Source organism: Nerophis lumbriciformis, linkage group LG32 (genome assembly GCF_033978685.3).
Source record: "Nerophis lumbriciformis linkage group LG32, RoL_Nlum_v2.1, whole genome shotgun sequence".
Classification (NCBI taxonomy): domain Eukaryota; kingdom Metazoa; phylum Chordata; class Actinopteri; order Syngnathiformes; family Syngnathidae; genus Nerophis; species Nerophis lumbriciformis.
The window spans coordinates 9,978,624-9,994,175 of NC_084579.2; the positions used below are offsets into that span (position 1 = coordinate 9,978,624).

At 38.0% G+C, this 15,552-nt stretch overlaps 1 protein-coding gene and 1 long non-coding RNA gene across 3 annotated transcripts in view; one reads left to right on the forward strand and one right to left on the reverse strand.

Moving 5' to 3' along the window:
- The window catches only part of LOC133574816 (uncharacterized), a 164,942-nt gene that overhangs the window by 128,478 nt on the left and 20,912 nt on the right, over nt 1-15,552 (reverse strand). The window lies entirely within an intron of this gene.
- Nucleotides 1-15,552, forward strand: part of LOC133574814 (WD repeat-containing protein 70) — a 124,524-nt gene that overhangs the window by 84,198 nt on the left and 24,774 nt on the right. The gene's annotated exons all lie outside the window — the stretch shown is intronic.

The following is a 15,552-nucleotide window of genomic DNA, read 5'->3' on the forward strand; positions in this document are numbered from 1 at the left end:
ATATTATCAACCGATAAATGCTTTAAAATGTAATATCGGAAATTATCGGTATCGGTTTCAAAATTATCGGTATCGGTTTCAAAAAGTAAAATGTATGACTTTTTAAAAGGCCACTGTGTACACGGACGTAGGGAGAAGTACAGAGCGCCAATAAACCTTAAAGGCACTGCCTTTGCGTGCCGGCCCAGTCACATAATATCTACGGCTTTTCACACACACACAAGTGAATGCAATGCATACTTGGTCAACAGCCATACAGGTCACACTGAGGGTGGCCGTATAAACAACTTTAACACTGTTACAAATATGCGCCACACTGTGAACCCACACCAAACAAGAATGACAAACACATTTCGGGAGAGCATCCGCACCGTAACACAATATAAACACAACAGAACAAATACCCAGAACCCCTTGCAGCACTAACTCTTCCGAGACGCTACAATATACACCCCCCCGCCCACCTCAACCTCCTCATGCTCTTTCAGGGAGAGCTTGTCCCAAATTCCAAGCTGCTGTTTTGAGGCATGTAAAAAAATAATAATGCACTTTGTGACTTCAATAATAAATATGGCAGTGCCATGTTGGCATTTTTTTCCATAACGTGAGTTGATTTATTTTGGAAAACCTTGTTACATTGTTTAATGCATCCAGCGGGGCATCACAACAAAATTAGGCATAATAATGTGTTAATTCCACGACTGTATGTATCGGTATCGGTTGATATCGGAATCGGTAATTAAGAGTTGGACAATATCGGCAAAAAAGCCATTATCGGACATCTCTAACAACTAACAAAAATGCCAGCAAACACCTAAACGCATCAGTTGAATTCATTTTAATCAACCCCATAAGTCATCCAGCAGCTATAAAATTATAAAAGGAAATTGCTGAATATTCTATGTCTAATATTTCTTTTATTTATGACAGGCCAAAATGTTGAAACACACATGGGACACATGATTCTCGTCTGTCCGACCTCTGTCTGTTCAGCGCGAGCACTAATCATGCAAGCAACAGAATAATAATCAAAGCTCCTATTTCTTCGATTTAATCGATTAATTGTTGCAGCCCTAATTACATTTGAAAGGTATACTCACATGACACAGTTTATTATAATAATCTGCTATTAATTTGGTGATGTCGTCATTTTAATTCAACACAGCTTTTTGAGAACGTGCATTCAAGCCAGTTGGATAATTTATCAAACTAAATGAATGTTTCATCTGGTGGTATTGATACATGTAAGCCCGAGCAGGCGAAGGAAAGTTTTTTTTCAAGAAGTTAGTCAAACTTAAAGAATGTCAAGTAATCTGATCGTCTTCCTTGACGCAAGTCCTCTCTCCACAAAAGCTTTGGCAAGACCATCGTATTGACACTTTTTCTATGTTCGAATTGAGTTATGTGAGGACCCCATCAGCATGTTCCATTCACATGAGCTCGCAGAGGTGTCGCTGTCAAGAACGCAGCACTCCTCCTCCTCTGCGGTCAATTCAAAGCTGGTGAATGTAGTCAAAACACTTATGTCTAACAGAGCACTAAGTCATACGCAAACTGGCCGGAGAAAGGTACAAGATAGCGAAGAAAAAACATCTTAGGAGTCACGTGACTCATTTTGTGCAGTGTTTTTAAACCGCGACTGGACAGAATTTCACCTCGCCCGGCTTTGGATGACTGGATTACGTAGACAACTTGATGAGACGACATTGGGTATCAGAGTTTAATCCTGAAGATCAGTCAAAGGTGACAGGTGGCGTTGTTAAATTGCGAGTGCGCAAACAAATCTCAGGTCACATGCGTCAGCGTCTTTAAATACCTAGAAAAAGTGTTTTAGTTTGCTTGTTTGAACTAACTCTTCTACTTCTGAACAGATGCGCACAAGAGGGTGAACATTTGTCTCCTACTGTGTTTGAGTTTGAGTTTATTTGGAACATGCAAGCATACAACATGATACATCACAATCTCCAGTTTCTCTTTTCAACATGTTCGAAAAGGAGGAGGAAGAAGCAGAGCTTATATAATCTTACCCCTTTTCTTTTACATAACAGTTGCTAAAACTTTTGTTCACTTCCTGTTCTCAATTTATTCACAATATACTCCATAAGTAATCACAATAAAAATAAGTAAATAAATAATAATTGGTGAAGTAAATTACATTTCATATGTTGAGATAAGTAAGATTATTTTGTGAGTGAAAGAATGAAAGAATGGATGAGTTAAATAAATTCAGAATGTTTATCATGGTTCTTCTTCTTTGTACTTTGTAAACACTTTAAGTTTGAAGAGTTTCTTGAAGTGGATCATATTAGTACATTGTTTGATTGCTTTGCTTAATCCATTCCGTCATTTAATTCCGCATACTGATATACTGAAGGTCTTAAGTGTAAGGGGCGGCATGGCGTAGTGGGTAGAGCAACCGTGCCAGAAACCTGAGGGTTGCAGGTTCGCTCCCCGCCTCTTACCATCCAAAAAAAAATCGCTGCCGTTGTGTCCTTGGGCGGGACACTTCACCCTTTTCCCCCGGTGCCACTCACACCGGTGAATTGAATGATGAATGATAGGTGGTGGTCGGAGGGGCCGTTGGCGCAAAATTGCAGCCACGCTTCCGTCAGTCTACCCCAGGGCAGCTGTGGCTATGAAAGTAGCTTACCACCACCAGGTGTGAATGATTGATGGGTTCTACATGTAAAGCGACTTTGGGTACTTAGAAAAGCGCTATATAAATCCCAGTTATTATTATTATTATTAAGTGTTGTACGTGCATACAAATGTTTTAAATTACATTTCTCCCTAAGATTATATTTCTCCTCTTTTTTTGAGAAGAATTGTTGTATATTCTTGGGTAGCAGGTTATAGTTTGCTTTGTGTATAATTTTAGCTGTTTGCAAATTCACTATGTCGTAGAATTTCAGTATCTTTGATTCAATAAATAAAGGGTTTGTATGTTCTCTATATCCAACATGATGTATTATTCTAACTGATCTTTTTTGTAACACCGTTAATGAATAAAGTGTACTTTTGTAATTATTTCCCCATATTTCTACACAGTAACTCAGATATGGTAACACTAGTGAGCAGTAGAGAATATGAAGTGATTTTTTTGTCTAGAACATGTTTTGCTTTATTCATTATTGACGTGTTTCTTGCTACTTTATGTTGTATATTTTTTACGTGAGATTTCCAGTTCAATTTATCATCAATCATTATACCTAGAAATTTGGTTTCATTTACTCTTTCAATTTCTATTCCGTCTATTTGTATTTGTGTTTGACTTTCTCTTCTACTGTTACCAAATAGCATTATTTTAGTTTTACTGAGTTTTTGTCAAACCATCTTTTTAATTTGTTCATTTCTTCTGTTATTATTTGTAGCATCTTCTGTGTGTTCTCTCCTGAACAAAACGCTGTTGTATCATCCGCAAATAATACTGACTTTAAATCTTTTGTAACTTTACAAATGTCATTTATATATAGATTGAATAATTGAGGTCCTAGTATTGATCCCTGAGGTACACCACAGGATATATTTAGCGTTGTAGAGGTGTGTTCGCCTAGCTTCACGTATTGTTTCCTGTTCATTAGATAACTTCTTATCCAGTTTAAGACTAACCCTCTGATGCCATATCGTTCTAGTTTTTTGATTAAAATATTGTGATTAATTGTGTCAAATGCTTTAGTTAGATCCATAAAAACTGCTACCGCACATTTTTTATTATCTATAGCATTGGTAATTTCTTCTGTAATTTCAATTAAAGCCATCGAAGTTGAAACATTAGCTCTGTATCCATATTGATTTTCTTCGAGTATTCTATTTTTGTTTGTGAAACTCTCTAATCTGTTATTGAACAGTTTTTCAATGATTTTAGAAAATTGTGGAAGTAAGGAAATCTATAGTTTGTAAATTGATGTTTGTCGCCAGTCTTGTAAATTGGTGCAACTTTAGCTATTTTCATTTTGTTTGGAAATGTACCTGTTTGAAATGATAGGTTGCTAATATACATTAATGGTCCTGAGATCTCTTCAATAACCTTTTTTATCGTTTCCATATCAATTTCGTCACAATCAGTTGAAGTCTTAGATTTACATTTTTTCACGATTGTAACTATTTCCTCCTGTGTCACATTACTGAGGAACATGGAGTTGGGATTTCGCTCTATGGCTCTATGTTGCCCGTGCAATTATTTGTCTAAAAAATACACCACATTGTGGCGCTGTTTTTATACAGCCTCAAATTGAACCCAGTTAGTCGGCTGGGCTTAAAATTTTTTTCGCAGTTCAATATTTTCCACAAAAGACCTCCTGTAACTTCAGCGTGTTTACCAACGTATTTGGTACACACCTTTAAGGGACTCAAAAGCATAACAGTTGAGTAAAATTAATTTAAAAACATGGCCGCCTTAAAGCAAGTCATCATAGCAACTACGAAACAAATATAAGTACCGTACACTGCAAAAACTGAAATCTAAGTAAGATTAAATATCTGAAATAAGGGTGATATTTGCTTATTTTCTGTCTGATAAGATAATTCTTCTCACTAAGCAGATTTTATGTGAGAGTCTTTTACTTGTTTTAAGTGTTTTGGTCCTAAATGATCTCAGTAAGATATTACAGCTGAGATTTGATGACCTATATTGAGTAAAACATGCTTGAAACTAGAATATCAACTGATGCAAAGCTGTGTCATCAACACTCACAAGTATAAAACTGCTTTTTTAAAGTAATAATTTCTTATTTCAAGCATGACAAAAAAAAATCATGACTTTGACACAATTGTGTCTCATTGCGGTTTTATTTTCAATGAAACAATAGAAAATACGTACTCATATAGTCGTACAGTTGGCACAGTACAGTAAACAGACAGTTAATATTTAAACATTTCACATGTGACATTTCTAACTATTTCGAACAGAAATAGTTCATGCACATTCAGATGAATGTGAATGTGTACAATTAAAAAATGTTGGCCGGGGGCCTGTATATATGCGCACTAATTGACTGAAAGAGCACGCACTTGGTGCGATGATGTCATGTTATCGCTGGAAAAATGCATTTTTAGACAATATGATTTGCCTGATTGGCTAGGAGACCCCGAGAGTAACAAGCGCTTGCCTTGTTGCCTTTCCATTAAGAAAAATAAACTAGTTTTTAGTATAAGTTTGCTGGTTTGAAGAAATGTAATGCCCAGCGCATATCATTATGTCAAGATAATGGCACTAGCATTTACTTAATTTAAGAATATTTTTCAACATACTGAGCAAAAATGTCTCTTTTTTTTCTACCAAGAAAAGTTCACTTGTTATTAGTGAGAATATACTTATTTTAAGGTATTTTTGGGTTAATTGAGGTTAGCTAATTTTACTTGTTTTGGAAAGTCTCGACAAGCCAAATTTTATTGTTCTATTGGCAGATAATTTTGCTTAGTTCAAATAAAATACCCCTATTTTTTTTTTATTTTTTTTTTTATTGTTTTTGAACACAGAATTTTTGCAGTGTAAGTCATTTAGTATTGGTCTAATAATTATTAAGCATTAAGGATTTCTGAATTACACGTGTGCATGTCTTCCAAATGGGATTTACAGTCATGCTATTAATGTGTAATTAGTAAGTTGGGAGAGTATTTGTAAGAGATTGTCTCTATTTACTATTTATTTGCTACTGTTAGCATGCTAACACTAGCAGGCTAGCTTTTTTAGCTAATTTAACAGGTACGTATATGCCTCAATGTCATTTGGTGTTTTATTAATGCTAACTGTTAGCATGTTAATATAGTACTGTTTAGCATGTTAGCTTTATTAGCTAATTTGACAGGTATACACCTTGGTGTTTAATAATACCTGTTAGCTTTTAGATAATTTAGCAGGGATACATCTCAGTATCATCATTTGGTGTTTCATTCATGCTAACTGTTAGCATGTTAGATAGTGCTGTAAGCATGTTAGCTTTATTAGCTAATTTGACAGGTATACACCTTAGTGTCATATTTTAGTGTTCTATTAATGCCAACTGTTAGCATGCTAACACTAGCAGGCTAGCATTTTTAGCTAATTTAACAGTTGTATGCCTCAATGTCATTTGGTGTTTTATTAATGCTAACTTGGGGACGGCGTGGTGCGGTTGGGAGAGTGGCCGTGCCAGCAACCTGAGGGTTTCTGGTTCGATCCCCACCTTCCACCAACCTCGTCACGTCCGTTGTGTCCTTGAGCAAGACACTTCACCCTTGCTCCTGATGGGTGGTGGTTAGGGCCTTGCATGGCAGCTCCCGCCATCAGTGTGTGAATGTGTGCGTGAATGGGTGAATATGGAAATAGTGTCAAAGCGCTTTGAGTACCTTCAATCAAATCAAATCAAATCAACTTTATTTATAAAGCACATTTAAAATTTACCACAGGGGTAGCCAAAGTGCTGTAAAATGGGCAGGTTAAAAGATAAAACGAGTACCGAGCAAACACAACACAACACAAACAAAACACGATAAAAAATAAATAAATAAAATAGAATGAATAAAAACATAAAAGCATAAAAACAGGTTCACAGCAAGTGTATTATGGGGTGCCATTGCAGGATGGATATCACTCAGTGTTAAAAGCCATGGAATAAAAGTATGTTTTTAAGAGAGATTTAAAAACAGGAAGAGAGGAGGCTTGTCTAATACTCAGAGGTAGGTCGTTCCAGAGCTTGGGAGCAGCAACGGCGAAAGCTCTGTCACCTCTAAGCTTCAGCCTTGTGTCAGGGACCGTCAACAGCAGCTGATCGGCTGATCTTAAGGATCGGGTGGGGCAGTAAGGCTGAAGGAGGTCGGAGAGATAGGTTGGCGCGAGGTTGTTTAGACATTTAAAAACAAATAAAATGAGTTTAAAATTGATTCGATAACGCACAGGGTTGAAGGTAGAAAAGCGCTATACAAGTATAAACCATTTACCATTTTTAATCGGTTTTATTTTTGTAATTAGCCTGACCTAAGGAGGGCATCGGGGTGTTTGGTCTGTTGCCTATTTAAGCCTTGATAATAATCTTTGTGATTATACTTGTATAGCGCTTTTCTACCTTCAAGGTACTCAAAGCGCTATACAAGTATAACCCATTTACCATTTGTCTACCATTGTTCCCGGGGAAAGCAGAACCTCTGTTTAGTGTCGGTACTGCACAAAAACGTTGCAGATGTCCCATGAGCCCGTAGGCACTGGGACATAGGATCAGCTCATTTGTGTACATTAGGAACTGTGTAGCGTGCTGTTTATGAGACTGGCCCATTACTGTAACTCCACTTAAGTGCATTTATATTTTGCTTTACTTTTTGGCATGTCAACTTTATTCTTTTGGACCTGCACATTTTATATTCACGCTTGTGTTATTATTAGCCTCTTCCAATGCTCTGGCCAATACTCTTAACATTAAACCAAATATTATTACCACCCCCTACCACATTTTTTGTAAACCAGTTTGAGCGGTTTTTTTTTTGCAGCGGGTGTGCACTCGGTGAACCTGATGGATGCACTATTTACTATGTTTACATCAGACATCAGGATCTCTTAAAGCATGAGGATTTAAGTGCATTGCAGTCCAGGCGGGCAAGGAAGTGAAAGGAAGAGCCACCAATCACTTGTAACTCAATCTACACAGACTTTCATCATTGTGCCTTTTTTTTAAAAGGCAGCGTTGATGAATACATCAGACCCTCACATCAAGATGATCTTAACAGAAGAGGGAAGAACCTGACACACTGGGCCACACTGACAAAAAAAGACATGATATTTTAACAAAGAGGAGCTGCACTTTTTAAATGTTGCCTATCATCACAAACATGAAAGACATGACGATGGATGTTCTTTTTTTATGCATTGTAAACAAAATTAAATCAAAGGCTTTATATACATGATGTGAGTATATATGTAATGTACCGGTAGTAACTAGAGATGATGATAAAAGCTTTAAAATGTAATATCGGAAATGATCGGTATCGGTTTCTAAATTATCGGTATCGGCTTCAAAAAGTAACATTTATGACTTTTTAAAACGCCGCTGTGTACACGGACGTAGGGAGAAGTACAGAGCGCCAATAAACCTTAAAGGCACTGCCTTTGCGTGCCGGGCCAGTCACATAATATCTACGGCTTTTCACACACACAAGTGAATGCAAAGCATACTTGGTCAACAGCCATACAGGTCACACTGAGGGTGGCCGTATAAACAACTTTAACACTGTTACAAATATGCGCCACACTGTGAACCCACACCAAACAAGATTGACAAACACATTTCGGGAGAACATCCGCACCATAACACAACATAAACACAACAGAACAAATACCCAGAACCCCTTGCTGTCATGACTTGGTCCTGGGGTTTAGTTTTTCTAGAAGGCAACGGAAAGTTGGCTCGGGCGAGACGGGAATGAAGGTACATTTTTATTTAAACACTATAAATACAAAACAAGGAAATAAACAAAAGGCCCGCACAATGGCGGAGAACAAATTATGAAACCAAACACTTGCACAAAGGCAAAAACTATGAACAACAAAAAACACTAACTGTGGCAATAATAAACAAAACTTACTTGGCATGGACAAAAAGGAGCAGCGTGAACGATGGACATGAAAAAAGAGTCAGAAATGTGCAGAGCATAAATGTGGGGGTGTCACCAGAAAGACAAACTGAAAAACAATGAACTTAAATACTACAGCCATGATTAACGAAAACAGGTGCGTGACTCAAAACGTGAAACAGGTGCGTGACGTGACAGGTGAAAACTAATGGGTTGCTATGGTGACAAACAAGAGTGCACAATGAGTCCAAACGTGGAACAGGTGAAACTAATGGGTAATCATGGAAACAAGACAAGGGAGTGAAAAGCCAGAAACTAAAGAGTCCAATAACTAAACAAAACATGACTTAAAACAAAACATGATTACACAGACATGACACTTGCAGCACTAACTCGTCCGGGACACTACAATATACACCCCCCGCTAACCCCCCCCCCCCCCCCCCCCCTCCCCCAACCCCGCCCACCTCAACCTCCTCATGCTCTCTCAGGGAGAGCATGTCCCAAATTCCAAGCTGCTGTTTTGAGGCATGTTAAAAAAAATAATGCACTTTGTGACTTCAATAATAAATATGGCAGTGCCATGTTGGCATTTTTTTCCATAACTTGAGTTGATTTATTTTGGAAAACCTTGTTACATTGTTTAATGCATCCAGCGGGGCATCACAACAAAATTAGGCATAATAATGTGTTAATTCCACGACTGCATATATCGGTATCGGTTGATATCGGAATCGGTAATTAAGAGTTGGACAATATCGGATATCGGCAAAAAAGCCATTATCGGACATCTCTAGTAGTAACAGGCGCATTTATAATAACATTTAATATTTACGTATTTTGATCATTTTAAGCGTGCGCGCAGCATAATTTCAAAAATGCATCACGACGTTCGCTTTTTTTTTTTTCCCTTCTTCGCTGATTATTACTAACTGCAGACTTCATGAGAGCCAACACATAAAACATCACTTAATGTACAAGGTCTGCTGTCATTAGGATGCCGACTGCTCGGATATTAATATTTTCCCATTAAGATTAAAAATGACTCATAATTCTTGTGAAAAGACGAACCTTCTTATGTCCAGGTGAGAGGAATGATTTATGATTTACAATAAACTTCCAGGGAGCGAGAAAGCAGCAGATCACTCGATGATGTAAACATAGGCACACACGGTAGTGACCACGGCGCCACTATAAATAGTTTGTCAGCATTAGCGCTTAAATTAACAATATCACTAATACTTCGTTAATATTCAAGTCCCAAAATGGAGTATTGTTTATTGGGTTTTATGGGCGGGATAGAGGACCTCCCACTGGCTCCGCTGTAAGCAAACTTTTATTTACGTTCATTTACAAGTTAGAATGCGTTAAAAAAAAGACATCCGTTGTCATGTCTTTCATAATGATTATGAACGATAGGCAAAAGTGCAGTTCCCCTTTAACAACTGATTGTGGAAATTCAGACTGGAGCTGAAAACCACTGCTGCCGCCGTGTTGTTTCTCCACCAGCATGTACTGCATCAAAGCCTAAGGCTGAGCTGGAAAACTTGGCATGGCTGACACTTTGGGGAGAAAACCAATTTTTTGTTCCTGTTTTGCTGCTTCCCATGTCAAAAAAAAACCTTTTCATATAAGTGTCTGCCTTTTGTCCCTCCTGACAAGAAATTAAAGCTATTATCCCTTCAATGTGCAAAAGCTCACTGTCAAGCATCAACCTTTACGCTATTGTGTCTTCGAAAATATTTTTGTTAAGCCTACTTTATAGCAGCGCCATTTTTTTAACTTCACAGTCAAACAAACTGTCCTGCTGGATCAAAACAGACTTCGCTACACATCTTGAAATACAACCTGGAGATTTTCCAACTATCCGTCAGTTGCAGACATGGTAGCTTTAAGTTTGAGCATTTAGGATTGTTTTTCAGGGAATAGGCTAACCATGCATGATGTTGCTGTTTAAAATGTGAGTGTAATGTTAGCACTATATAATAGAATAGTATAGAAAGTACTTTAGATAGATAGATAGATAGATAGTACTTTATTGATTCCTTCAGGAGAGTTCCCTCAGGAAAATTAAAATTCCAGTAGCAGTGTTCAGAATTGAGATCAAATTTAAAAAGTAAAAAGTAAATAATGGGGGTATAAATGGAAACAAAATAGAAAATTATTACAATAGAATAAAAATAAAAAGCAACAATGAGAATACAAATATAACAGTAAAAAAAGAATATAACAAGAGAAACTAGGCAGTAGTGACCATGTTATGAAAAAGTATTGCACTGTTATTGTTTATTGATCCCTGGGGGAAATTCAGCACCACAGTTCGCTAACAATAAACACTTAGATATTTTTTACATGTGAATAATATAAATACAGTCTATTATACAGCATTATTCACATGTGAATAATATAAATACAGTCTATTATACAGCATTATTCACATGTGAATAATATAAATACAGTCTATTATACAGCATTATTCACATGTGAATAAAATAGTCTATTATACAGCATTATTCACATGTGAATATTATAAATACAGTCTATTATACAGCATTATTCACATGTGAATAATATAAATACAGTCTATTATACAGCATTATTCACATGTGAATAATATAAATACAGTCTATTATACAGCATTATTCACATGTGAATAATATAAATATAGTCTATTATACAGCATTATTCACATGTGAATAATATAAATACAGTCTATTATACAGCATTATTCACATGTGAAATAATATAAATACAGTCTATTATACAGCATTATTCACATGTGAATAATATAAATACAGTCTATTATACAGCATTATTCACATGTGAATAATATAAATACAGCGCACATAGCTGTGCCACTAACAATTGTGTCCTCCTGTCCTACTCCTTAAAGGGGCTGTTTGCAACATCTACACAGATGCCTAGAAGGCGCCGATTTTCCAATGTGTCTTATAAATAAATGATAAATGGGTTGTACTTGTATAGCGCTTTTCTACCTTCAAGGTACTCAAAGCGCTTTGACACTACTTCCACATTTACCCATTCACACACACATTCACACACTGATGGAGGGAGCTGCCATGCAAGGCGCTAACCAGCACCCATCAGGAGCAAGGGTGAAGTGTCTTGCTCAGGACACAACAGACATGACGAGGTTGGTACTAGGTGGGGATTGAACCAGGGACCCTCGGGTCGCGCACGGCCATTCTTCCACTGCGCCACGCCGTCTTACACAGTATATCCCGCCCTCTTACGGTTTCTCTTACAGAATTACATAATTACGTAACACACGCATACGCTGTAGTTGTTGTTAGCTAATAATATCAATTTGGCTGTCATTAAATGTATATTCTATCATAACAACAACATGACTGCAAATTGTTGCTTCTCTCGGACTGCTTTTGTTTGTGTGCACGCTCTCCCTGCGCGTACATGTTGACGAGATCGGGTGAGTGACAGCTGTGAACACCAATCATTTAAAAAAAAAAATATTTATATTATTTTGAACATTTTGCCTTGCCATGCCTTGTTCATTCATGTGTTTTCAACCTTAGATGAGAGTAAGTTGAGTCTGCTCTCATTCCTTTGCTGTAAGAGACAACTTTCTCCTTAGAGCTGGCTTGTGTGACTCCGAACTGTCAGGAGCACATTTGGATCCACTCAGCAGCCACTAAACAAGAAACACAGCTGTGGCCTTCTAGTCCCATTAGAGCAGCGTAACTTTTTCATATCCAGAAGCATTAGGGCAGCATTTGCCCCAGAGGGAAAATAGCTGTTGTTTGTGTATTCCCTTGGTATTTTAATGCAAAGGGGTAGACACCTCCCTCTTCTTATTGTCACTTTTGAATCAGAAACAACAGAGTCCCGAGGGTTTAAATACAATGGTCGGAATATCTCGACGGATCTCCTCCTGTTGGACTGGCCAAGCGGTTCTTGGATGGACTTCTGCTGGTGTGGGCCTCACTGAAGTGGACTCCTTAAGCCTTTTGTAGCCTAATGTGTTGACTTGTTCCACTGTTGTGACTCATTGAGGGCGGACTGAGTAGCTACACCAGGGTTTTATTGGTCACTGCCAATCAAACAGCACTTAAAGGGGAACTGCACTTTAAAAAAAATGTTGCCTATCGTTCACAATAATTATGAGAGACATGACGATTGATGTTATTTTTTTATTTTTTTTAATGATAAATGAATGTGTTGTGGCTGTTGCGGATGTCCCCAATGTGGCGGTTAAGAGGAAACACTTGGTCATACTTGCCAACCCTCCCGAATTTCCCGGGAGACTCCCGAAATTCAGCGCCTCTCCCGAAAACCTCCCGGGACAAATATTCTCCCGAAAATCTCCCGATTTTCAGCCGGAGCTGGAAGCCACGCCCCCTACAGCTCCATGCCGACCTGAGTGAGGACAGCCTTTTTTTCATGACGGGAGGACAACAGGGTGACAAGAACTAAATCATCCAGACTAGAGATAAATTATATTATTATGTTTATTTTACCTAAAAATAAATATATTTATTAATTAAAAAAAAAAAATAAATAAATACATTTTTACTATATTTTGCTAAAAACATCAAAATTAATTGTATTTTTATTTGTATTTTTTTGTGACTCCTTATTACATCCAGCCATAGAATTATACATTAAAATAAACATATTTGAAATAATTGATTTTAAATTATCATAATAATTCATTTAAAATGACCATATTTAGTTATTAAAATAATTGCTTGTTTATCAACAACTTTAGCATTTTATTCATTACATTTTGAAACTCTCAGAAGCCAAGTTATGTTATATTCCTTAAGATTTATTTATGCAAGTTTGAAGTATCAATTATCTAAACAGTTTTGTTTGCATATTTTCAGGATGTAGATATCTATATCTATATATATATATATATATATATATATATGTATGAAATACTTGACTTGGTGAATTCTAGCTGTCAATATACTCCTCCCCTCTTAACCACGCCCCCAACCACGCCCCGCCCCACCCCCGACCACGCCCCCACCCCCCACTTCCCGAAATCGGAGGTCTCAAGGTTGGCAAGTATGCACTTGGTTGCTTTTCCAAACACATCTTTAATTTTGAACTGCCAAAATGAGCATGCTTAACAGGAAGTGCTTCAAGTTTAAAAGCTTTGTGAATACACTGAGACAAAGTTCATTCTAAGTTCATTGGGGATGGCGTGGCGGGGTTGGGAGAGTGGCCGTGCCAGCAACCCGAGGGTTCCTGGTTCGATCCCCACCTTCTACCAACCTCGTCACGTCCGTTGTGTCCTTGAGCAATGCACTTCACCCTTGCTCCTGATGGGTCGTGGTTAGGGCCTTGCATGGCAGCTCCCGCCATCAGTGTGTGAATGGGTGAATGTGGAAATAGTGTCAAAGTGCTTTGACTACCTTGATGGTAGAAAAGCGCTATACAAGTACAACCCATTTACCATTGTGTTTTTCATGGTGTTTTTGAAACTGCACCAATTTTTTCCTCAAAATCTTCAACAAACGAAGTGTTTTGCCGAGAGAATTATTTGTAATGTGTACATTTTCAGAATGTACTTTTTCTATTTTTGGCCGAAGTAAGACAAAACATTTTTTTTGGAAGTTGTCTTTATTTTTGTATTATTATGCCATGATTTTACCTCACATGGAAATAGATACTCCTCCATGCGGCCCCTGGGCTAAAATGGTCTACAGTATACTTGCTCATTGTGGACGCGTCATATAATTAAAGCATCCTCTTGTTAGTTAATATTGAAAACTGCTGCCTTTTATACTAGAAATAAACTTAAAGCCTTATAATAATGCACACTGTCAGTTAGAGATGTCCGATAATATCGGACTGCCGATATTATCGGACGATAAATGCTTTAAAATGTAATATCGGAAATTATCGGTATCGGTTTCAAAATTAAATGTATGACTTTTTAAAACGCAGCTGTGTACACGGACGTAGGGAGAAGTACAGAGCGCCAATAAACCTTAAAGGCACTGCCGCTGCGGGCGGGCCCAGTCACATAATATCTACGGCTTTTCACACACACACAAGTGAATGCAAGTCATACTTGGTCAACAGCCATACAGGTCACATTGAGGGTGGCCGTATAAACAACTTTAACACTGTTGCAAATATGCGCCACACTGTGAACCCACACCAAACAACAATGACAAACACATTTCGGGAGAACATCCGCACCGTAACACAACATAAACACAACAGAACAAATACCCAGAATCCCTTGCAGCACTAACTCTTCCGGGAAGCTACAATATACACCCTTCGCTACCCCCCCCCCACCCCCCCACATCTCAACCCCGCCCCCCAAACCCGCCCACCTCAACTTCCTCATGCTCTCTCAGGGAGAGCATGTCCCAAATTCCAAGCTGCTGTTTTGAGGCATGTTAAAAAAAAAAGCACTTTGTGACTTCAATAATAAATATGGCAGTGCCATGTTGGCATTTTTTTCCATAACTTGAGTTGATTTCTTTTGGGGAAACCTTGTTACATTGTTTAATGCATCCAGCGGGGTATCACAACAAAATTAGGCATAATAATGTGTTAATTCCACGACTGTATATATCGGTATCGGTTGATATCGGAATCGGTAATCAAGAGTTGGACAATATCGGATATCGGCAAAAAAGCCATTATTGGACATCTCTACTGTCAATAATGCAGCGTTGTATAATGAAATGATGGGACCGAGGTCATGGCCATGCAGAGTGCGCCCTCAGTGACAAAAATTCAGCCATTTGCATCAGTCACGTTTCTATGCAGGTGTATCATTTGGTGAGTGCACATGCAGATAACTCGTTTATTGTTTTTTATATTCAATGATAAGGCTTTGATATATGAGTAGGCATGAATGAATGAATGAGTGTGCGTGCATGCGCGTGTGTGTGCGTGTGAGATTGAGGCTCCTTGCCCTGGTGTCCTGGTGGGAAGCTGAACAGCTGGACGTTAAGCAGCTTTTCAAAACTCACCGAATCTGGACGTCCCAATGGTTGCGCT